Source organism: Schistocerca gregaria, chromosome 7 (genome assembly GCF_023897955.1).
Source record: "Schistocerca gregaria isolate iqSchGreg1 chromosome 7, iqSchGreg1.2, whole genome shotgun sequence".
NCBI lineage: Eukaryota > Metazoa > Arthropoda > Insecta > Orthoptera > Acrididae > Schistocerca > Schistocerca gregaria.
Window position 1 is genome coordinate 338,201,403 of NC_064926.1, and position 24,145 is coordinate 338,225,547.

Here is a 24,145-nt window from a genome sequence, read left to right on the forward strand (position 1 = left end):
GTAAACTCAATTTTATAACAATCAGTGAGATTTCCAAATCACTATCACACTCATTAGAATTTGAGTTAACTAAATCTGTCACATAAGTCATTGCAGCGATTCTTTTGCAAAATACATACTTTATGAACAAGATATTTTGAGACAATACCTGGACTCCTAATGTTCTCTGACAACTCGAAATATTTTCGCTCTTTATAAGATTTCTCCTACACCTGTGAAACTTCGTTCCTCGTTCCTAATATTAGTGGTTTTTCATAAACTGGATGTTGAACTAACTAGATGAAAGCAACAAGATTAACAGTTGCAAGCTCTCTGTGGAAATCTCAACATTAACATCGTATTACCAATAAGTTCTCTGTACTAATAATTGGGCAATTATTTGTCCATAGCCGGACGCGGTGGTCTCGCGGTTCTAGGCGCGCAGTCCGGAACCGTGCGACTACTACGGTTGCAGGTTCGAATCCTGCCTCGGGCATGGATGTGTGTGATGTCCTTAGGTTAGTTAGGTTTAAGTAGTTCTAAGTTCTAGGGGACTAATGACCACAGCAGTTGAGTCCCATAGTGCTCAGAGTCATTTTTGAACCATTTGTCCATATGGCTGAACTTTAAACGACGTGGCGAACTTTTTTTCTGGATCTGGTTGAAACCAAGCACCTATAGTCACTGTAACTAAGCAAAGCTTTCGTGCCGGGCCGAGACTTGATCACAGCAACGCTCGTCACTGGTGACTAGACATATAGAGTCGTGAAATATCGAAGTTCTCACAAGTATAAGTTAGAAAATCTGTGCTTGAAAACTTTTGTGCTGTCCGTGGAATCCTGACAAGACACTTACCTCCCCGTTAACTAAGTACAAAAAACGTTTAATATATTTAGTGTTACACGTATTTAAAACGTGGTACCACGATGTAGAGGTTTACGACATGGACTCGAACCCAGAACGTAATCGGATTGTTAACTATCTAAAATCATATGTTAGATACAAAATTTATTCACCATTAGTGAATATTCGAATCTGAATTTGTAGTGAGGATGCAATATTCTTTCGTAACACAGAATCGAATTCAGCACCAACCACCGTTGTTTTCTATCCAAGAATTGTTCACTTACCAGTAGCGAGATTTGTGCATGTTTGACTACAAATAACGGAACCTATTGTAACTGTTGACAACTCATGAAGACACATTAAAAATGTGCATATGCTAGGGTTTGAAATGAAACCATCAGTATTTTAGTGCTGGATCAGGTTTAGAACCAACATACGTGCCTTTAGAGGACACATAGACGATTTTTCGGTCTTCTGGAAAACAACGAAATGACACAACTACATCGTTACATATGGGTCAGGTACCGAATTCGAATTCGAAGAGTTCCGAATTCGAATTCGAGTCCACCTTCAAATTTCTCAACGTCTCAGTTTCAAAGAAAATAAGAGCCCTGTGACCCGAAGTGACCATTGGCTCAGTAAGTAACTTAAGGTTTATAGTGAAAGTAAGGTCGCTGGAGACAGAACTTCTGGTTACCGCGATTTCGACCTCTGCTTTGGCCGGGCCTAAACCGGCTCTGCCACAGCTTTTAGGGAAGAGAGATGACGTTTATAACGCGGATTCTGAATTACGGTGCAACCCGATGTTCCTTACTTTGCCTTACTAGACGGGAAAGAGATCAGTACGTGTGTATTTAAACACATGACGGAAGCGGCAGTCGAACACATACCTCGCGATTAAGAAACTGGGAACAATCCACGGTACCATCGAACCCAACATTGGTTACATTCATGATTGTGTCGTAACGTATAATGTGCTCAGATTACATCAGACACGCTGGAAAAGATTTATTTCTCTATTAATAAATTGATTATCAGTAGCTTTGAAGCGTTTTGAGACGGAAATTACGCTAGTCTCACGTCAGTGAGATGTAAAGACGCTTTTAGCCACCATAGCCTCGATTCCTCAACGCCATTTTGAAATTTTCACTTTTTCAAGAAATTTTCTAGATGAAGAAATACAACCGCAGAATATGAAGTTATCAAATACCACTATAAACATAGCCATTATTGCTAGTAGCTTCATATTACTGCTGCCTCGAGATTGCATTTAACGCTTCGTGGCCATTTTTATAAGAAGTTCCTAGAAAACAGGTAAATATTTAGTTCGCAGAAAATGGTTTCGGCGTTCTGTGTCAACTGGACCATAGCAAGTAGTTAATTAGTCCTTTCCATGCCTAGGGAATACTTTTCAAGTCAGTATCGGGTATCTCTAAGTTTCGTAAATTACATGAAAATTAAATTAACTGACAAAGACGTTATTTCATAAAAGATATTTCGTTAGATTCCTTCTTTCACTTGCCCTTATCATCGACATTTGTAAAATGCTGAAAATGGCGGTAAACACCACTTTCAAAGCCAGAAGGTTTTAATATCTTCTTTTAAATGTTACGCTCTTTCTTTCCAGGTGACTTGGTATACGTCATCTTTTGCAAGTACGAGCCCGCATCTCGTGGTCGCGCGGTAGCGTTCTCGCTTCCCGCGCCCGGGTTCCCGGGATCGATTCCCGGCGGGGTCAGGGATTTTCTCTGCCTCGTGATGGCTGGGTGTTGTGTGTTGTCCTTAGGTTAGTTAGGTTTAAGAAGTTCTAAGTTCTAGGGGACTGATGACCATAGATGTTAAGTCCCGTAGTGCTCAGAGCCATTTGAACCATTTTCAAGTACGAGGCTGAACCAGAAAGTAAGATTACAAGAACTTTTTGAAGCACAAGAAATGAATGTATTCTAATAAATTTTATGTGCATTGCAGTATGGGTCCTGCGTCATTTTTCCACATAATTACTATGTACCGCAACAAATTCTGTCTTACGTGGGACGAGTTTTTTGATTCCTGTGTCATAAACGTCTACCGCCGCCTTTTCAGCCAGTTCTTCATTTCGATTTTCACCTCGTCGTCGTCGGAAAAATGTTTTCCACGAGGGTATTCCCTCAGTGTAGTTAACAGATGCTAGTCACTAGGTGCGAGATCGGGGGTGTGAGAGAGGTGACTTAAAACATTCCAAGCAAACGGAGGTAACAACTCTTGTGTTGCATGAGCGATTAGCGGACGAGCGTTGTCATGAAGGAGACAGACCTGCGTTGTCAGCATCTAGCGGATTTTTGTGTTGTATGTCTTTTCGAAGTTCCTTCACCATACCAAAATATCTTGCAGAATTATTGCAACAGTTCTTTCCAAAACATCAACGAGCTGAACCTCTTTTCTGTCCCAAAACACCGAGAACGTGATTTTCCACGCTGTTTCCTGGGTTTTGAATTTTTTGTCTGGAGGAGAATGAGTAGGCAGCCGCTTCACTGATTGTCATTTGCTAAGTGGTGATACAGCCAAGTTTAATCTCCTGTCACTGTTGTTGTTGTTGTGGTCTTCAGTCCTGAGACTGGTTTGATGCAGCTCTCCATGCTACTCTATCCTGTGCAAGCTTCTTCATCTCCCAGTACCTACTGCAACCTACATCCTTCTGAATCTGCTTAGTGTACTCATCTCTCGGTCTCCCTCTACGATTTTTACCCTCCACACTGCCCTCCAATGCTAAATTTGTGATCCCTTGATGCCTCAAAACATGTCCTACCAACCGATCCCTTCTTCTAGTCAAGTTGTGCCACAAACTTCTCTTCTCCCCAATCCTATTCAATACCTCCTCATTAGTTACGTGATCTATCCACCTAATCTTCAACATTCTTCCGTAGCACCACATTTCGAAAGCTTCTATTCTCTTCTTGTCCAAACTAGTTATCGTCCATGTTTCACTTCCATACACGGCTACACTCCAAACAAATACTTTCAGAAACGACTTCCTGATACATAAATCTATATTCGATATTAACAAATATCTCTTCTTCAGAAACGCTTTCCTTGCCATTGCCAGTCTACATTTTATATCCTCTCTACTTCGGCCATCATCAGTTATTTTACTTCCTAAATAGAAAACTCCTTTACTACTTGAAGTGTCTCATTTCCTAATCTAATTCCCTCAGCATCACCCGATTTAATTTGACTACATTCCATTATCCTCGTTTTGCTTTTGTTGATGTTCATATTATATCCTCCTTTCAAGACACTGTCCATTCCGTTCAACTGCTCTTCCAAGTCCTTTGCCGTCTCTGACAGAATTACGATGTCATCGGCGAACCTCAAAGTTTTTACTTCGTCTCCATGAATTTTAATACCTACTCCAAATTTTTCTTTTGTTTCCTTTACTGCTTGCTCAATATACAGATTGAATAACATCGGGGAGAGGCTACAACCCTGTCTCACTCCTTTCCCAACCACTGCTTCCCTTTCATTCCCCTCGACTCTTATGACTGCCATCTGGTTTCTGTACAAATTGTAAATAGCCTTTCGCTCCCTGTATTTTACCCCCGCCACCTTTAGAATTTGAAAAAGAGTATTCCAGTCAACATTGTCAAAAGCTTTCTCTAAGTCTACAAATGCTAGAAACGTAGGTTTGCCTTTCCTTAATCTTTCTTCTAAGATAAGTCGTAAGGTCAGTATTGCCTCACGTGTTCCAACATTTCGACGGAATCCAAACTGATCCTCCCCGAGGTCCGCATCTACCAGTTTTTCCATTCGTCTGTAAAGAATTCGCGTTAGTATTTTGCAGCTGTGACTTATTAAACTGATAGTTCGGTAATTTTCACATCTGTCAGCACCTGCTTTCTTTGGGATTGGAATTATTATATTCTTCTTGAAGTCTGAGGGTATTTCGCCTGTCTCATACATCTTGCTCACCAGCTGGTAGAGTTTTGTCATGACTGGCTCTCCCAAGGCCGTCAGTAGTTCTAATGGAATGTTGTCTACTCCGGGGGCCTTGTTTCGACTCATGTCTTTCAGTGCTCTGTCAAACTCTTCACGCAGTATCGTATCACCCATTTCGTCTTCATCTACATCCTCTTCCATTTCCATAATATTGTCCTCAAGTACATCACCCTTGTATAAACCTTCTATATACTCCTTCCATCTTTCTGCCTTCCCTTCTTTGCTTAGAACTGGGTTGCCATCTGAGCTCTTGATATTCATTCACGTGGTTCTCTTCTCTCCAAAGGTCTCTTTAATTTTCCTGTAGGCAGTATCTATCTTACCCCTAGTGAGATAAGCTTCTACATCCTTACATTTGTCCTCTAGCCATCCCTGTTTAGCCATTTTGCACTTCCTGTCGATCTCATTTTTGAGACGTTTGTATTCCTTTTTGCCTGCTTCATTTACTGCATTTTTATATTTTCTCCTTTCATCAATTAAATTCAGTATTTCTTCTGTTACCCAAGGATTTCTAGCAGCCCTCGTCTTTTTACCTACTTTATCCTCTGCTGCCTTCACTACTTCATCCCTCAGAGCTTCCCATTCTTCTTCTACTGTATTTCTTTCCCCTATTCCTGTCAATTGTTCCCTTATGCTCTCCCTGAAACTCTGTACAACCTCTGGTTCTTTCAGTTTATCCAGGTCCCATCTCCTTAATTTCCCACATTTTTGCAGTTTCTTCAGTTTTAATCTACAGGTCATAACCCATAGATTGTGGTTAGAGTCCACATCTGCCCCTGGAAATGTCTTACAACTTAAAACCTGGTTCCTAAATCTCTGTCTTACCATTATATAATCTATTTGATACCTTTTAGTGTCTCCAGGGTTCTCCCACGAATACAACCTTCTTTCATGATTCTTAAACCAAGTGTTACCTATGACTAAGTTGTGCTCTGTACAAAATCCATATTCACCTACTATGTTTCCTTCTCTCCCTTTTCCTACACTCGAATTCCAGTCACCCATTACTATTAAATTTTCGTCTCCCTTCACTATCTGAATAATTTCTTTTATTTCATCGTACATTTCTTCAATTTCTTCGTCATCTGCAGAGCTAGTTGGCATATAAACTTGTACTACTGTAGTAGGTGTGGGCTTCGTATCTATCGTGGCCACAATAATGCGTTCACTATTCTGTTTGTAGTAGCTTACCCGCATTCCTATTTTCCTATTCATTATTAAACCTACTCCTGCATTACCCCTATTTGATTTTGTGTTTATAACCCTATAATCACCTGACCAGAAGTCTTGTTCCTCCTGCCACCGAACTTCACTAATTCCCACTATATCTAACTTTAACCTATCCATTTCCCTTTTTAAATTTTCTAACCTACCTGCCCGATTAAGGGATCTGACATTCCACGCTCCGATCCGTAGAACACCAGTTTTCTTTCTCCTGATAACGACATCCTCCTGAGTAGTCCCCGCCCGGAGATCCGAATGGGGGACTATTTTACCTCCGGAATATTTTACCCAAGAGGATGGCATCATCATTTAATCATACAGTAAAGCTGCATGTCCTCGGGAAAAATTACGGCTGTAGTTTCCCCTTGCTTTCAGCCGTTCGCAGTACCAGCACAGCAACGCCGTTTTGGTTAATGTTGCAAGGCCAGATCAGTCAATCATCCAGACTGTTGCCCCTGCAACTACTGAAAAGGCTGCTGCCCCTCTTCAGGAACCACACGTTTGTCTGGCCTCTCAACAGATATCCCTCCGTTGTGGTTGCACCTGCGGTACGGCCATCTGTATCGCTGAGGCACGCAAGCCACACCACCAACGGCAAGGTACATATAGAGTTGAAAAAAGCCTCGCCTTCAGTCTCGGTCAAGAAATTCTCGAGCGGCTCTGACTTAGTTCATTTTTAGTGCTTCGGGAAGCATCTCGGGCGCCCATCGCGTAAACAACGTGCGATTATTTAGTCGATCAGTTACTGTTTCATGAGCAACAGTTCGTGAAATGTTTCGGAAAACTGCATGCACGCCTTCACTTGTCGAACAACGATCAGAGAGAAGACGTTTTTCAGTTTTCTGCACCACATCATCACTCACAACAGACGGCCTTCCGTTTCTGCCTTCATCGAGAATTTGCGTCCTTCCAGAATTGAAATTCCGTACCCGTTTCTTCACGTGCTACCTCGACATTGCGTCTACTCCATAAACTGAAACAATTTCGCGATAAATTGTAGCGGCGTAGCATTTAGCTAGTGAATTACAGCGCGCACTTCACACTTGGCGGGAATGAGAACTCTCATTTCTAACACTCACCACAGCAGTAATCGACGAAGTACTGATGGTTGGGAATGCTCGTTCCTTCTTCCCGCTACTCGGCTATGGTACCAGCTTCTCCCACGGATATTCCATGCTAAAGCTGCATGCCTTGTGACCTTAGTTTTCGGATAACCCTCGCAGTACAAGGAAGAAAATATTCAAGAATGAAATCTGTTTTCGTTGCAATACATTTCTTTTACATGGTCCAAGTTAACATTTAATAGTCTTATCCACACCAGAAATTTACGAAAGGTTTTCCTTGTTGCATAACTGACATCAGACTCAGTGGCCTTACACTTACAGTTAGTTGGCAACCAGACATTCTAACCCCGTGGATCATCACCTGAAAATGCACGATTGACTTATTGGGTTCTATAATTATACGGGAACATAATTTCGTGTGACAGCAATGCATACCAATTACAGAATGTAATAGTGCTGTGGCTTCCAGTTCTGTATCTGCCTGACCGAAAGTGGCTCTGCATCATTTCAGAGCCCAGGTACTGCAACGTCATACTGAAAACGACAGTGTTCTCGTACTGCCAACTTTATTGTTCGTTTCGCTTGATTTTGTGATCACTGAAATAAAAGCCATATGTATTCCCAACATAAGAGGTTTTATTTTGTTCCTCCATTACTTCTGGGAGATTAGTTTTCTGGTCAGTAAGCTTTCTCCCTTTGAAACACAGAAAGGCTGCAAAATGTTACCAGTAGTCGCTTCACAAACCACTATTTAGTGCGGTTGAGGAGATTGCTTTCAACTTAGTCGTAAGTGAAGTTATTTAGTTCTATCTTAAAACATATGAAGTAGCAACGTTCACAAATTTACTCAATAAAGAAGCCTTATTTTCCAGTAAGAAAAGATTTAAAAACAAAGTCAGCACAGTCAGGACTTTGTCGGTCTTTATGTCTGACAGCACTGCAATATATTTTGCCTAACAGGTATCACACGTTGTGTTCACTTAACTACGGAAATCGATAGTTCCGGTTCAACATCTAAGGGTTTCATACTGCTAAAAATAGAAAACGATTAACAACAAATAGGAAACGAAGGCTGAGGTCATCAAACTGAAGTGTTTTTGTAGCAGGGAAACCAGGGGACACCGTTTGTCCTCGCCTTTCTCCAATGAACACTGGAAGCCATATACACAACAGTTTGCGATACTACTTTGAACGGTACAGCTGGCGTCGTTCTCCTAATCTACGTTTACAAAGAATTGACGTTTGTACACGTGGCAGTATTCGAAACCGGCAATTAGATGTTACAAACTCACAGCTTTACCTGCTCCACTACTCTCCTGCACATATGAAGCGCTTTTACGTTTTTCTGTGTTGCAATATATGAGGTAACACAGTTGACTAACATACAATAGCCGAAGCAATAAGACATACATCACAACGTTAACCTAAACTTTACTTTTAATCTCTGAAAACGGTGCCATTATTATTATATATGATGTTTAAAGACAAAATACACTTACACGATAATCTAAACAGTACTAACAAGGAACTAACTTATTAAATCTTTTTTCGAAGCATGGAATCCGGAGTGAGTTTAACTTCTGAGGCGAAGAAAGTGCTCTCCCACTTAGTTTCCTCTTTTCTTGTCATTAGGTCCTTATCTGAGAAACGTCACAGCTAGAGGAGTTTGATAAAGGTCCGACTGTTGCGCTTTATGAAGATGGATACTGTATCAGCGTGATTTCCCGTTCCCTAGGATACAGAAAACCTATGATACATCTGTAGGTGAAGAGGATGAAGGAAGACGGCCACGTCAACCTTCATCGTCGTAGTGGACGTCCATGAAATTCCACAGAGAGTCAACACAATAGCATCTTCTACTGCAGTGTTGAAGACCTTAACAGGAGTAGCACAGAAATCGGGAACATCCTCCAGATAAGCATGAGCAGGTGGACCATTAGTGACTGGTATATGCAATACCTTAAGTAATACTCTATCATGTGTTGAATACGACTCGAAAAGTGGCGTTCCTTTGGTTTTCATTCCATTTCATGATGACTTAATGAAAGATGTCTCAACACTCTGATAGTGGTGTTTCCTGTCGCGTCAGTTTCGTAAAGAGTTGTGACAGCCGTCAGTCAGTAGTGAATGCATACATGCACGAAGATCACTTCTAGACTACTCTCCTTTCCTACATGTTCCCTAAACCGTAATCACTAAATAACGTATGGCAGATTCTGCTGCAAAACTTTGTGTCCCCAAGTCCGTCAATAATTATCTGCAAGCGGTAAGTAATGCCAGAAAGGAAAGAAACGATTTTTGTGTCACTTCCGATCGGGACTCTGGTAAGGATGTAGTTTCATATCCTAAAATGTTTATTTTCTCACTTCGTATTAAAAACAAGTGCTATGATATGAGAGGAAGAAATGCTTCTCAGAAAAAGTATGTCCTTGTTACTGATGTCAAGTGCAGAAAAGTTTCTTAGTTCCTTTTTGCTCAAATGGCTCTGAGCACCATGGGACATGTACTAGAACTTAGAACTACTTAAACCTAACTAACCTAAGGACAGCACACACATCCATGCCCGAGGCAGGATTCGAGCCTGCGACCGTAGCGGTCGCGCGGTTCCAGACCGAAACGCCTAGAACCGCTCGACCACAGCGGGCGGCTGTTCCTTTTATTTATTTTGGCGTCATCTCAGTTTGTAGGAGGGTTCTTCTTTACTTACAGCGTCTTGTGTTCCTTTTTCCACTTTCAGGTAACAACAGCTTCTCCTGGTATCGAAGTTACTCTGCGTATATTCGATAGTTTAATTTTCAGCGAAATTCTGAGCCTGAGCTTTCTGTCATTTCGTATGGTTTCCTGCATCGCAGCCTTCCTTGATTTGGTACTTCACGTTATTCGTAACTTGTGAAGTCTCCTGCCGAGGCACCCTTTGTTGTGTTGCTGTCTCTTCGTTTGTCTTTCATGGATTGTGCCATCGACAGCCATGGAAAAAAAAATTACCAAGTCTGGTATAATAAAAAAGATGTGTTGCCTACTCATAAAGTTTACATTATAACTACTGGAAAGTTTCAAAAATGTGAAATATGTCTGGTGAGGAGATTTATAGTTTCGGTACACTTAAGACAGAAACAGACAGATGATTGTGACAGGTAATCATCTGTGTTGTTTAGTCTGCTGTCTGCGCATTTGAACATTATTAGCGGCTACATTCTAGTCCCTAAACCGAGTTACAGATATGCAAATAATACTCATTGACATATACTTCGGGTATTTTTATGCTTAGCCACCACATCTTTGAGACACGAACTGTAGTCACTGTCTTGACACCTCAAGGCTGGTGTTCTTCTTGCTAGGTGCCTCTAATTGTTTAAATAAAATAAACTGCTAAATAATAAGGACTTATGTCTAGCAGACATCGATTCCTTTCCCTGTCATTTCCAAGGATGGGAGGTGGCGGTTGGTGGAGTGCTCTTTCTTTCTTTTCTTTCCTACCATTTTCTTAGATTAGTAGAGATAGCCCAATTGACTCCCCCTCCCCTCCAAAATTCAGACTTCCCAATAGTTCATAGGAAGTGGTGGCAGTCGGATGACTTATGTTATTGGAGGTAGTCCAACAGACCTTTCTTTCCTCCCATTTTATTCGGTTTGAAGAGGTTGCATTGTCCTGATGGAATTTGAACTTCCCGCCATTTTATGGGGGCAGGGAGGGGGTTGTTAAGGTTAGTGGAGGTAGCCCAATTGACCTATCTTTCCACCAAAATTCAATCTTCCCGTTAAAGTCCGCCATCTTTGATGACATCATCGCCACCATCTTGGATAACGGTACTTTAGGGTGGTAAAGCCCTTATCCCAATACTTACAGGTTTCAACTAATGACTACTAGGCAGGATAGAATGACCAGTCACATAGAGCAAAGAGTACATGGGAACAAGACAAACACAATGTGCATAAACGTAGAGATGTACCAATTCAAATTATAGTTCAGGAGAGGGAACTACAATATGTGCCTGATTTCCATTTCTCTGCAGTTTACCTGTAACAAACGACATAAAAAGACATCATTAGCAGAATTGGGAAAGGTTCTGCATTGTTCCAAAGAATATGTCCCAAATGACAGTCAGACCCTATAAGTATGCCTATAGATTCATCTGTACTCCGGATCATTGCAGAGGTATTTAACAAAAACTACCACAAAATCCATAAATATTTTTGACAAATATTTCATATCGAAGTATCGATACTTGTTTGCTGTAAATGTTTTATATCTTTGGAATCACTTAAATGAAGGTGTATTAACATGTAGTAAATAATGATCGTCATATCACAACAGTTTTTGAACACGAAATATGGAAAATAAAAAGGGTATCTTAGTTAAAATAGTTGGGGGAAATCATACAAGAAAACGGCCTGTAAAAAGCTGCAAATGAAGTTCGCTATCAAAAGACGGCAACTGCATTCACATAAACACAAAATATTTGTAGTACAAAATCACTTTCTATATTCAGTAAACTTAGACATTACAGCACTGTAATCAAACCTGAATGTCTTTATGGAGCAGAATCTTTAATTTTAAAAAGGAGGAGAGATATAGAAGAAATTGAAAAGAAAGAAAGAAAGAAAGATTATTAGGAAAATACACTCCTGCAAATGGAAAAAAAACACATTGACACCATACTTGCTCCGGACACTGCGAGAGGGCTGTACAAGCAATGATCACACGCACGGCACAGCGGACACACCAGGAACCGCGGTGTTGGCCGTCGAATGGTGCTAGCTGCGCAGCGTTTGTCCACCGCCGCCGTCAGTGTCAGCCAGTTTGCCGTGGCATACGGAGCTCCATCGCAGTCTTTAACACTGGTAGCATGCCGCGACAGCGTGGAAGTGAACCGTATGTGCAGTTGACGGATTTTGAGCGAGGGCGTATAGTGGGCATGCGGGAGGCCGGGTGGACGTACCGCCGAATTGCTCAACACGTGGGGCGTGAGGCCTCCGCAGTACATCGATGTTGTCGCCAGTGGTCGGCGGAAGGTGCACGTGCCCGTCGCCCTGGGACCGGACCGCAGCGACGCACGGATGCACGCCAAGACCGTAGGATCCTACGCAGTGCCGTAGGGGACCGCACCGCCACTTCCCAGCAAATTAGGGACACTGTTGCTCCTGGGGTATCGGTGAGGAACATTCGCAACCGTCTCCATGAAGCTGGGCTACGGTCCCGCACACCGTTAGGCCGTCTTCCTCTCACTCCCCAACATCGTGTAGCCCGCCTCCAGTGGTGTCGCGACAGGCGTGAATGGAGGTACGAATGGAGACGTGTCGTCTTCAGCGATGAGAGTCGCTTCTGCCTTGGTGCCAATGATGGTCGTATGCGTGTTTGGCGCCGTGCAGGTGAGCGCCACAATCAGGACTGCATACGACCGAGGCACACAGGGCCAACACCCGGCATCATGGTGTGGGGAGCGATCTCCTACACTGGCCGTACACCTCTGGTGATCGTCGAGGGGACACTGAATAGCGCACGGTACATCCAAACCGTCATCGAACCCATCGTTCTACCATTCCTAGACCGGCAAGGGAACTTGCTGTTCCAACGGGATAATGCACGTCCTCATGTATCCCGTGCCACCCAACGTGCTCTAGAAGGTGTAAGTCAACTACCCTGGCCAGCAAGATCTCCGGATCTGTCCCCCATTGAGCATGTTTGGGACTGGATGAAGCGTCGTCTCACGCGGTCTGCACGTCCAGCACGAACGCTGGTCCAACTGAGGCGCCAGGTGGAAATGGCATGGCAAGCCGTTCCACAGGACTACATCCAGCATCTCTACGATCGTCTCCATGGGAGAATAGCAGCCTGCATTGCTGCGAAAGGTGGATATACACTGTACTAGTGCCGACATTGTGCATGCTCTGTTGCCTGTGTCTATGTGCCTGTATTTCTGTCAGTGTGATCATGTGATGTATCTGACCCCAGGAATGTGTCAATAAAGTTTCCCCTTCCTGGGACAATGAATTCACGGTGCTCTTATTTCAATTTCCAGGAGTGTGTATGTGTATCGTTCCCATTAAATAATCTGATTGATTCTCACATATGTTATCGCTTTATGGTTTTGAGTCCAGGCAAGTCAGTCAACATGAAAATGGCATATACTCAAGTCTTCTATTTTGGAAGTTTACCTCTACTAGCCAGCACGGGAGCAATGCTGGAGACCACAGTGCTACAGTATTACGCGGGCTGCGAGGTAATGCATTCGCTTGTGATGTGGAAGCTGCTTTGGATGCCAGTTCCAGTCTCACTGACGAACGTATTTTAACCCATTTTGTGACAGAGTTACATGCAGCCATGTCGAAAATCCACAAAGAAATTTTATTTATTTTATTCCTGAAGTAACAAATTTTCTTCCTACTTAACTGTGACACAGAGCAGCGAGTAAACACAGATATTTTCGAAGTACAGAATGAATAATATCTTACTAATTTATGCTGGTATAGGCACAATCCTGTTGCAGGTACTTTATACTTTTGTTGTAAGGATATCATGAAAATTTGAATTTCATTCGGATTTGGACAATGCATATTTTAATAGCGTTGTCAGTTATTTTATTGAACAGAACAGTGAACACAAGAGAGAAATTAATTATCAACAGTAAATTCTGTCGCATTATCTAAAATAGTCTGACAACGCTCAGGTAGGTGATTAAACAGTTGTGGAAAGTTACTGGATCTGATCTAAATATGTTGTCAAACTTGGTTTGAAGTGCATTTTCGTATGAAGAGGAACTTTCGGATAAAGAGCTTGAAAGGTAAATATTTGAGGGCATAAGATCAGAAGAATTACTGCATGAGGGATGACTTTTCAAACTCCTGGATAGATTTATTAATGAAATTGGTTGAGTGCGTTATTGTGTAGTATTAACACATAATGAAGTTTTGTAGAACGTTTTTCTTACACTGTCGTATATGTTGGGAAAAATACTAGCTCTCGTGTACTCTGCCCTGGGGACGTTTCCGCAATGCACGACACACTTCTCGAGCCACCAGAGGCAAAATGTTATTCACACTGCTATTTGCTCGAATACACGTCTTTTGTTAAGGGTCATCCATTATTATTATTATTATTATTATTATTATTATTATTATGAGTCATCAGTCTTCTGATTGGTTTGATGCAGCCCACCACGAATCCCTTTCCTGTGGCAACATTTTCATCTCAGAGTAGCAAATGCATCCTATATCCCTAGTTATTTGCTGCCTGTAGTACCGTGGAAGTTCTCCCTGATGCCTTAACAGCCGTCCTATCATACTGTCCCTTCTTCTTGTCACTGATTTCCGTATGTTCCTATCCTCTCCGATTCTACAGAGAGCCTCAACATTTCTTACCATATTAGTCCACTTAATTTTCAAATTCTTCTATTGCACCACATCTGTCATCTGTTCAGCTTTTCCCACTGTCCATGTTTCACTACCATACAATGCTGTATTCCAAAAGTACTTTCCTAGAAAATTCTTCCTCAAGATCTATGTTTGATAGCAGCAGACTTCTCTTTGCCTGAAATTCCATTCTCGCCAGTGCTAATCTGTTTTTTACCTCCTCCTTACTCCGTCCGTCGTAGGCTATTTTCCTGCCAAGGAGCTGAATTCCTTACTTACTGATCCCCAGTTGTAATAGTAGTTTCTCGCCGTTCTCATTACTTTGGTCTATCTTCGATTTAATCACAATCCATATTCTGCACTCGTCAGAATTTTCATTCCATTCAACACATTCTGCGAGCCTTCTTCAGTTTCACTGAGGGTAGTAATGTCCTCAACGAACCTTATCATTGATATCCTTTCACCTTGAATTTTAATTCCACTCTTGAACCTTTCTTTTATATCCCTATTCGATGTATAGATTGAAGAGTACCGCAGAAAGTCTACGTCCCTGTGTAACACTCTTCTTTTTCCAATCCCTTCATTCGTTTTTTCGAATGTTATATTTGCCTTTCGGTTGTTGTACCTATTTTACGGTACCCGCCTTTCCCTATAGCTTACCCCCATTTTTCTCAGAATTTGAACATATAGCCCCATTTTGCATTGTCGAACGCCTTTCCTAGATCGAGAAATGCTATTAACGTGTCTTCATTTTTCTTCAGTCTTGCTTCCATGATCATTCGCAACGTTAGAACTGCCTCTCTGGTGCCTTTACCTTTCCTAAAGCCAAACTGATCCTCACCTAACACATCCTCAGTTTTCTTTTCCATTCTTCTGTATATTATTCTTGTCAGCAATTTGGATGCATCAGCTGTTAAGCTGAGTGTGCGATAATTGTCGCACCTGTCGGTTCTTTCTGTCTTCGGCATTGTGTAGATGATGTTCTACCGAAAGTCTGATAGTGTATCGCCAGTCTCAAACATTCTACACACCAAAGTGAATAGTCGTTTTCATACCACTTTCCCCGACCACTTTTGGAAATTCCAATGGCATGTGATCTATCCCTTCTGCCTTAGCTGGTCTTAGATCTTCCAAAGCTCTTTTAAGTTATGATTCTAATAGTGGATCACCTATCTCTTCCCTGTCGACTCCCGGTTCTTTTTTCTATCAAGTCGTCAGACAAGTCAGCATCATCGTAGAAGCCGTAAGTGTACTCTCTCCACTTATCCACTCTCTCTCCTCTGCATTTAACAGTGGAAGTCCCATTGCATCGAAGGTGCAGTAGAGAACACCTTTTCGACCGTAAATATAACTTACTCCCAGCACGATAGCGGTTTCCTTCAGCACGCCGGTATCAACTTAAACCTGGCAGCTTTACGTTCCTCCTTCGACATTTACTTAGCCACTGATTTTCGTCTATAATTTCAATTCTCGTTGTGATGGCAACAAATGTTGGACCTGTTCATACTTACTTGAACGATTTTCCTAATAGTGCTGGTCCTAAAAGGGCCTTCTGCACTGCAATGAAGTATTGTCCTGATGCTTTGGGGTAGTCAATAAAAGTCCAGTGAGACGACGACGGTTGACGTGGCCTTCCTCCTCCATCCTCTTCACATAGATGCATCGTAGATTTTCTGTTCCCTAGGGAACGGCAATTGCTAATACAGTATCCATGTCCATAAAGCGCAAGAATGCGTACTTTATCAAATTCCTTGAGCTATTACATTTCTCAACAAGGAGCTATCGATAAGGCACGAGGTAAGAAAATACCATACAAGGTGTAGAGCCCTTGCTTCGACTGAGACGTTTTATTGCCCGATGTTGACGGATAAATACGATATTGCACTGTCTGTGTTATTCTGAATTACGATGCGAAGTACCTTTAGACATGCATGCATGTATTTGTGGCTCTCTAATTGTCACTGTCTCCTGCCTCATAGGCAAAGTTACTTTAATTCTGTCCTACTGCTACTGTTGCTCTCTCTTACTACGGTTATTTCATTCATTCATTCCCACTGCTGTTGTCTCTTCACACTCTCACTATTTCTCTCTTGCTCGTTGTCGTGGTCGTAGACTTCGTCCCTCATTACCACAGCCTCTCTCCCACTTCCAGTTTCTCCTTCTCTTTATTTCTCATCCCCCTGTCACTGGCTCCTTCCCTATTTTTCTAGCACTGTTCTTTTACTGTGTACTAAGCTCCAATTCCATCGAGTCCCTCTCATTCTCTCACACTGCCATAGTGTCCTTCGCTCTTTCTATACCACAACCGTCTACTACATTCCATCTCTTTCCCACTACCACTCTCGCCATCTCTCGCAGTACAAAAATGCATGAATATGTCCGCATGCCAAAATTTTAGGGAAAACTTTTAGCTATGCTGAGGAAGGTACAGCTGTTATCCCACTTTCCAAACTTTAGAGAAGCTCTCCTGCAAACCTTACAGAACTAGCAGGATAGCTTCTGTAAAGTTTGGAAAGTAGGAGACGAGGTACTGGCAGAAGTAAAGTTGTGAGGACAGGGCGTGAGTGGTGCTTGGGTAGCTAAGATGGCAGAGCACTTGTCCGCAAAAGGCCAAGGTCCCAATTTCGAGTCTCGGTCTGGCACACAGTTTTAATCTGCCAGGAAGTTTCATATCAATGCACTCTCCGCTGCAGAGTGAAAATCTCACTCTGGAAACATGCACCAGCCTGTGGCTAAGCCATGTCTCCGCAATATCCTTTCTTTCAGGAGTGCTAGTTCTGCAAGTTTCGCAGGAGAGCTTCTGTAAAGTTTGGAAAGTAGGAGACGAGGTACTGACAGAAGTAAAGCTGTGAAGTCGGGTTGTGAGTCGTGTTTGGGCAGCTCAGATAGTAGAGCACTCGCCCGCGAAAGGCAAAGGTCCTGAGTTTGAGTCTCGGTCCGGCACACAGTTTTAATCTGCCAGGAAGTTTCAACATTACATTTGGCGTTACTTAAATAACGTGTAGAGAATGTCCTGTGTCGTAAGTTGATATTCATGACATGCTCTACACATTATTTAAGTAAAGACAAAGGTAATGGTTTGGCTTAAACCATTTTAACCTTTATCCGTGAAGAGGGTCCATGATTGAGGCCGGTCGGTATTTAGGTGTAAAACAGAAGCAGCTGATGGTCAAACATGCGTTTTACACATCTGAGCAATGAGCCTAGTGACCCTAAAAACTATAATTTTATAGCAGTGACGGTTTTCATCCAATAATTTTACATCTCACCGGCTTCACTTCGACTCCTAAGGATGGTCCTCACATTATTATTTTTATTTTTTTTATTTGTGGTAAGGACCTATGGGACCAAACTGCTGAGGTCATCGCTCAATAGGCTCACACTCTACTTAATCCAACTTAAACTAACTTATACCATGGGCAACACACACAACCATGCCCGAGGGAGGACTGGAACACCCGACAGGAGGAGCCACGCAAACCGTGGCAAAGTGCCTCAAACCGCGTGGCTACCTCGCGGCTCACATTATTATATAAATAGCACAAGGTGGGGCAAATAAAAGTGACCCGGAGAACAGAATGCCAGGGTACAAAGAAACACAGCAGAGGAAAGGAAATACAGTATTAAATTCATTATAGCAGATGTTGAAAGTGACCAGCATTCATCTCTTGATTCTCTTGGGTCCTGGGTAGCAAGTTTCTGAAGGTGGATCGAAGCTGAACTGCTGTAATTGCTGCAGTCTCATCCGAAATGTTCTGCTGCAGTTCTGGAAGACTACGAGGGTTATTTCCTTAGAATTGAAGGCTCCCTAAGTAAACAATCGCACACTGCAGATCAAGTGACATGAATAGCTACCAGACCTCTGCTAACAATCCTGTCGGGCGCGAAGATTCTGTAAATGGGCTTCAAGGTTCGGCCGGCTGTATGGGCAGATGCTCAGTCCTGCTGGAAGTAATTGTAGGTCTTTTCCATCTCCATTGTATGTATACATTCACGTCAGATCGCATCCACTTTATTTGGCCCACCCTGTACAGATAAGGAGCCAATACATGTAAAGTGTTAGGGTAAAATTGGTCCAGATTTCTCTGAGTTACTTTTCTGTCAGCCCTTTTCTCCCCTCCCCTTCCCCCCCCCCCCCACCACTGCTAGAAGTTAGTGGTTCATTGCCCCACAGTGCTCCTTTCCACGTAGAAAGTGATACATTTACAAAATTTGCTTGAAATCGATCCAGTGCTTCAGGGGTAAAAGTGGAAGGTACATACAAACATTTCCTAGCGAAAAAGTGAATAATGCAAAAGAGGAGGAGGAAACGCAATGAAACTTCACGGACTGAGAGAGTACGCAGTGTTATTTCAACGATTACAAAATCGAGACAAAATTAGAAGCAAAATGGCAATACGAGCGTACTTCTCATCAGTACGTTGCACCTTCTCTGGCATGGATGCATACACTCATACGATTGAGAAGCGTGCCATAAAAAAATTGTATCCTCTTCAGAGGGTGTTGTAACTACTCTTCATATTCTGGATATTGGCATGAGCAGGCCATACACGTGTTCTGACTGATCTAGAGATCTTGATGACCATAAGAGGGTCTCTCCATCACGCACACAGCTCATAGATTCATGTTCCGTGTGTAGAATAGCAGTGCTCTGTCGAATTATCGCACTACGGTAATGTCGCATGAGAAGCTAAGACACTAGGATCCAGCATGTCTGCGACGTCGATGTGCCAACAGAGAACCCTCGATACCTACCAGCCGTGACCGGTGTCTCCACACAAAGCAACGCCAGGAGTAACGCAGTTGTCATCCTCCAAAACACTGGAAGAATAGTATCTCTCCCTGGGTCACCGGCACACTCGCTAACAATGACCATCCAGGATAGTACACACCCGTGATTCACCACTGAACACAATGCAACACCATTCATGAGGAGTTCATGTTCTTCTGTCATAGCACTACTCAAAACTTATGGGACGGAACAGCGCTAGTCCAGTTGCTGCTAGTATCCACTCGGTGGTGCGGGATGACACAGACTGATTCAGGGAGTCAAATACTTATTCTCAAATGGAAAGTGCAGATTTTAAGCCGTTACGGTGTTCTTGGTGTACAGTACACTGATCCTCCCCTGTGGTCAGACGTGGTCGATCGGAAACTTGACGACGAGTAGGTCTTCCATCGCGTTCACTTGCAGACACGTACCGGACCACTGCCGTATTCGAATGCCCCACGAATCTGGACATTGCATGAACTGACCATCCACCAATTGGAGCCCCTTACTGATGTCCTTTTCATACCTTGTCAGTGCCGATAATAGTGTCTCACAGACGTACACGACGTCTCTGTGTCACCTTACGTATCCTACAAGGCTTCAAAATAACACGAAACTTGAATTTGTGGTCGTTCTATCTTTCTCAGAGAATTAAAATTGTATCCAACCATGTGATTCACATTTTATGCACAATTGTTTTTAAAACCATGTAGTGTGGTCAGGAACAGCTTGAAAAGCTTGTGTGTTGCAGGGTAGGCTGTGCTAAGAAATAATTGTTAAGAAGAAAATTCAATATGTTTCGCTGCTTAAGAGTTGATTATACTGAAACTAGCCAGTCAGGTAGTGGTGGGCCCAAATTTAAGTGACCTGCCAGAGACTGTGTCTCCAAACGTGTTCTTTGTTTGGTTTCTTAAAGAGACCGACACAATAATTGGACATGGCTTGGTAGTAAGGGGCGATCAAGAGACAAATGGTTAGCCGTCTTTAACGTTATCATCTACGCTATGAGAAGAACAGTAGAGGGACGCTATTAACTGGCACCAATTGTATCTGGCAGGACGCGTGAATCTCCGAGTGCAACTACCAGACTGGTTAACTACAATGCTAATTTACTCGGGAATGGCGAAACGTATTGAATATTCTTCTTAACAATAATTTCTTAGCACAACCGACCTTGCAAAGCCCTTACAAGCTTTTCAGGCTGTTTCTCACCACCCTTTGCTGATGATGCACTAAAGACAGGTTGTTGTTGTTGTGGTCTTCAGTCCTGAGACTGGTTTGATGCAGCACTCCATGCTACTCTATCCTGTGCAAGCTTCTTCATCTCCCAGGACGCTATTAACTGGCACCAATTGTATCTGGCAGGACGCGTGAATCTCCGAGTGCAACTACCAGACTGGTTAACTACAATGCTAATTTACTCGGGAATGGCGAAACGTATTGAATATTCTTCTTAACAATAATTTCTTAGCACAACCGACCTTGCAAAGCCCTTACAAGCTTTTCAGGCTGTTTCTCACCACCCTTTGCTGATGATGCACTAAAGACAGGTTGTTGTTGTTGTGGTCTTCAGTCCTGAGACTGGTTTGATGCAGCACTCCATGCTACTCTATCCTGTGCAAGCTTCTTCATCTCCCAGTACCTACTGCATCCTACATCCTTCTGAATCTGCTTAGTGTATTCATCTCTCTTTCTTCTTCAGAAACGCTTTCCTTGCCATTGCCAATCTACATTTTATATCCTCCCTACTTCAAACATCGTCAGTTATTTTGCACCCCAAATAGCAAACTCCTCTACTACTTTAAGGGTCTTTTTCCTAATCTAATTCCTTCAACATCAACCGACTTAATTCGACTAAATTCCGTTATCCTCGTTTTGCTTTTGTTGATGTTCATCTTATACCCTCCTTTCAAGACACTATCCATTCCGTTCAACTGCTTTTCCAAGTCCTTTGCTGGCTCTGACAGAATTACAATGTCTTCGGCGAACCTTAAAGTTTTTATTTCTTCTCCATGGATTTTAATACCTACTCTGAACTTTTCTTTTGTTTCCTTTATTGCTTGCTCAATATACAGATTGAATAACATCGGGGATAGGCTACAACCCTGTCTCAATCCCTTCCCAACCACTGCTTCCCTTTCATACCCCTCGACTGCCATCTGCTTTACGTACAAATTGTAAATAGCCTTTCGCTCCCTGTATTTACCCATGCCATCGTCAGAATTTGAAAGAGAGTATTCCTATCAACATTGTCAATAGCTTTCTGTAAGTCCGCAAATGCTAGAAACGTAGGTTTGCCTTTCCTTAATCTTTCTTCTAAGATAAGTCGTAAGGTCAGTATTGCCAATCGTGTTCCAACATTTCTATGGAATCCAAACTGATCTTCCCCGTGGTCGGCTTCTACCAGTTTTTCCATTCGTCTGTAAGGAATTCGCGTTAGTATTTTGCAGCTGTGACTTATTAAATTGATAGTTTGGTAATTTTCACATCTGTCAACACCTGCTTTCTTTGGGATTGGGATTATTATATTCATCTTGAAGTCTGAGGGTATTTCGCCTGTCTCATACATCTTGCTCACCAGATGGTAGAGTTTTGTCAGGACTGGCTCTCCCAAGGCTGTCAGTAGTTCTAATGGAATGTCGTCTACTCCGGGGGTCTTGTTACGGCTTAGGTCTTTCAGTGGTCTGTAAACTATTCACGCAAAATCATATCTCCCATTTCATCTTCATGTACATCCTCTTCCATTTCCATAATATTGTCCTCAAGTACATCGCCCTTGTATAGACCTTCTATATACTCCTTCCACCTTTCTGTTTTCCCTTCTTTGCTTAGAACTGGGTTTCCATCAGAGCTCTTGATATTCATTCAAGTGATTCTCCTTTCTCCAAAGGTCTCTTTAATTTTCCTGTAGGCTAAATCTATCTTACCCCTAGTGAGATAGGCCTCTAAATCCTTACATTTTTTCTCTAGCTTCCCCTGCTTAGCCATTTTGCACTACCTGTCGATCTCATTTTTGAGACGTTTGTATTCCTTTTTGCCTGCTTCATTTACTTGTTTTTATATTTTCTCCTTTCATCAATCAAATTCAATATTTCTTCTGTTACCCAAGGGCTTCTACTAGCCCTCGTCTTTTTACCTACACTCCTGGAAATGGAAAAAAGAACACATTGACACCTTTGTGTCAGACCCACCATACTTGCTCCGGACGCTGCGAGAGGGCTGTACAAGCAATGATTACAAGCACGGCACAGCGGACACACCAGGAACCGCGGTGTTGGCCGTCGAATGGCGCTAGCTGCGCAGCATTTGTGCACCGCCGCCGTCAGTGTCAGCCAGTTTGCGAAGCTCCATCGTAGTCTTTAACACTGGTAGCATGCCGCGACAGCGTGGACGTGAACCGTAAGTGCAGTTGACGGACTTTGAGCGAGGGCGTATAGTGGGCATGCGGGAGGCTGGGTGGACGTACCGCCGAATTGCTCAACACGTGGGGCGTGGGGTCTCCACAGTACATCGATGTTGTCGCCAGTGGTCGGCGGAAGGTGCACCTGCCCTTCGACCTGGGACCGGACCGCAGCGACGCACGGATGCACGCCAAGACCGTAGGATCCTACGCAGTGCCGTAGGGGACCACACCGCCACTTCCCAGCAAATTAGGGACACTGTTGCTCCTGGGGTATTGGCGAGGACCATTCGCAACCGTCTCCATGAAGCTGGGCTACGGTCCCGCACACCGTTAGGCCGTCTTCCGCTCACGCCCCAACATCGTGCAGCCCGCCTCCAGTGGTGTCGCGACAGGCGTGAATGGAGGGACGAATGGAGACGTGTCGTCTTCAGCGATGAGAGTCGCTTCTGCCTTGTTGCCAATGGTGGTCGTATGCGTGTTTGGCGCCGTGCAGGTGAGCGCCACAATCAGGACTGCATACGACCAAGGCACATAGGGCCAACACCCGGCATCATGGTGTGGGGAGCGATCTCCTACACTGGCCGTACACCTCTGGTGATCGTCGAGGGGACACTGAATAGTGCACGGTACATCCAAACCGTCATCGAACCCATCGTTCTACCATTCCTAGACCGGCAAGGGAACTTGCTGTTCCGACAGGACAATGCACGTCCGCATGTATCCGGTGCCACCCAACGTGCTCTAGAAGGTGTAAGTCAACTACCCTGGCCAGCAAGATCTCCGGATCTGTCCCCCATTGAGCATGTTTGGGACTGGATGAAGCGTCGTCTCACGCGGTCTGCACGTCCAGCACGAACGCTGGTCCAACTGAGGCACCAGGTGGAAATGGCATGGCAAGCCGTTCCACAGGACTACATCCAGCATCTCTATGATCGTCTCCATGGGAGAATAGCAGCCTGCATTGCTGCGAAAGGTGGATATACACTGTACTAGTGCCGACATTGTGCATGCTCTGTTGCCTGTGTCTATGTGCCTGTATTTCTGTCAGTGTGATCATGTGACGTATCTGACCCCAGGAATGTGTCAATAAAGTTTCCCCTTCCTGGGACAGTGAATTCACGGTGTTCTTATTTCAATTTCCAGGAGTGTATTTGATACTCTGCTGCCTGCACTATTTCATCCCTCAAAGCTACCCATTCTTCTTCTACAGCATTTCTTTCCCCCATTCCTGTCAATTGTTCCCTTATGCACTCCCTGAAACTCTGTACAACCCCTGGTTCTTTCAGTTTATCCAGCTCCCACCTCTGTAATTTCCCACCTTTTTGCAGTTTCTTCAGTTTTAATCCACAGTTCATAACCAATAGATTATGGTCAGAGTCCACATCTGCCCCTAGAAATGTCTTACAATTTAAAACCTGGTTCCTAAATCTCTGTCTTACCATTATATAATCAATCTGATACCTTCTATTATCTCCAGGGTTCTTCCATGTATACAACCTTCTTTCACGATTCTTAAATCAAGTGTTAGCTATGATT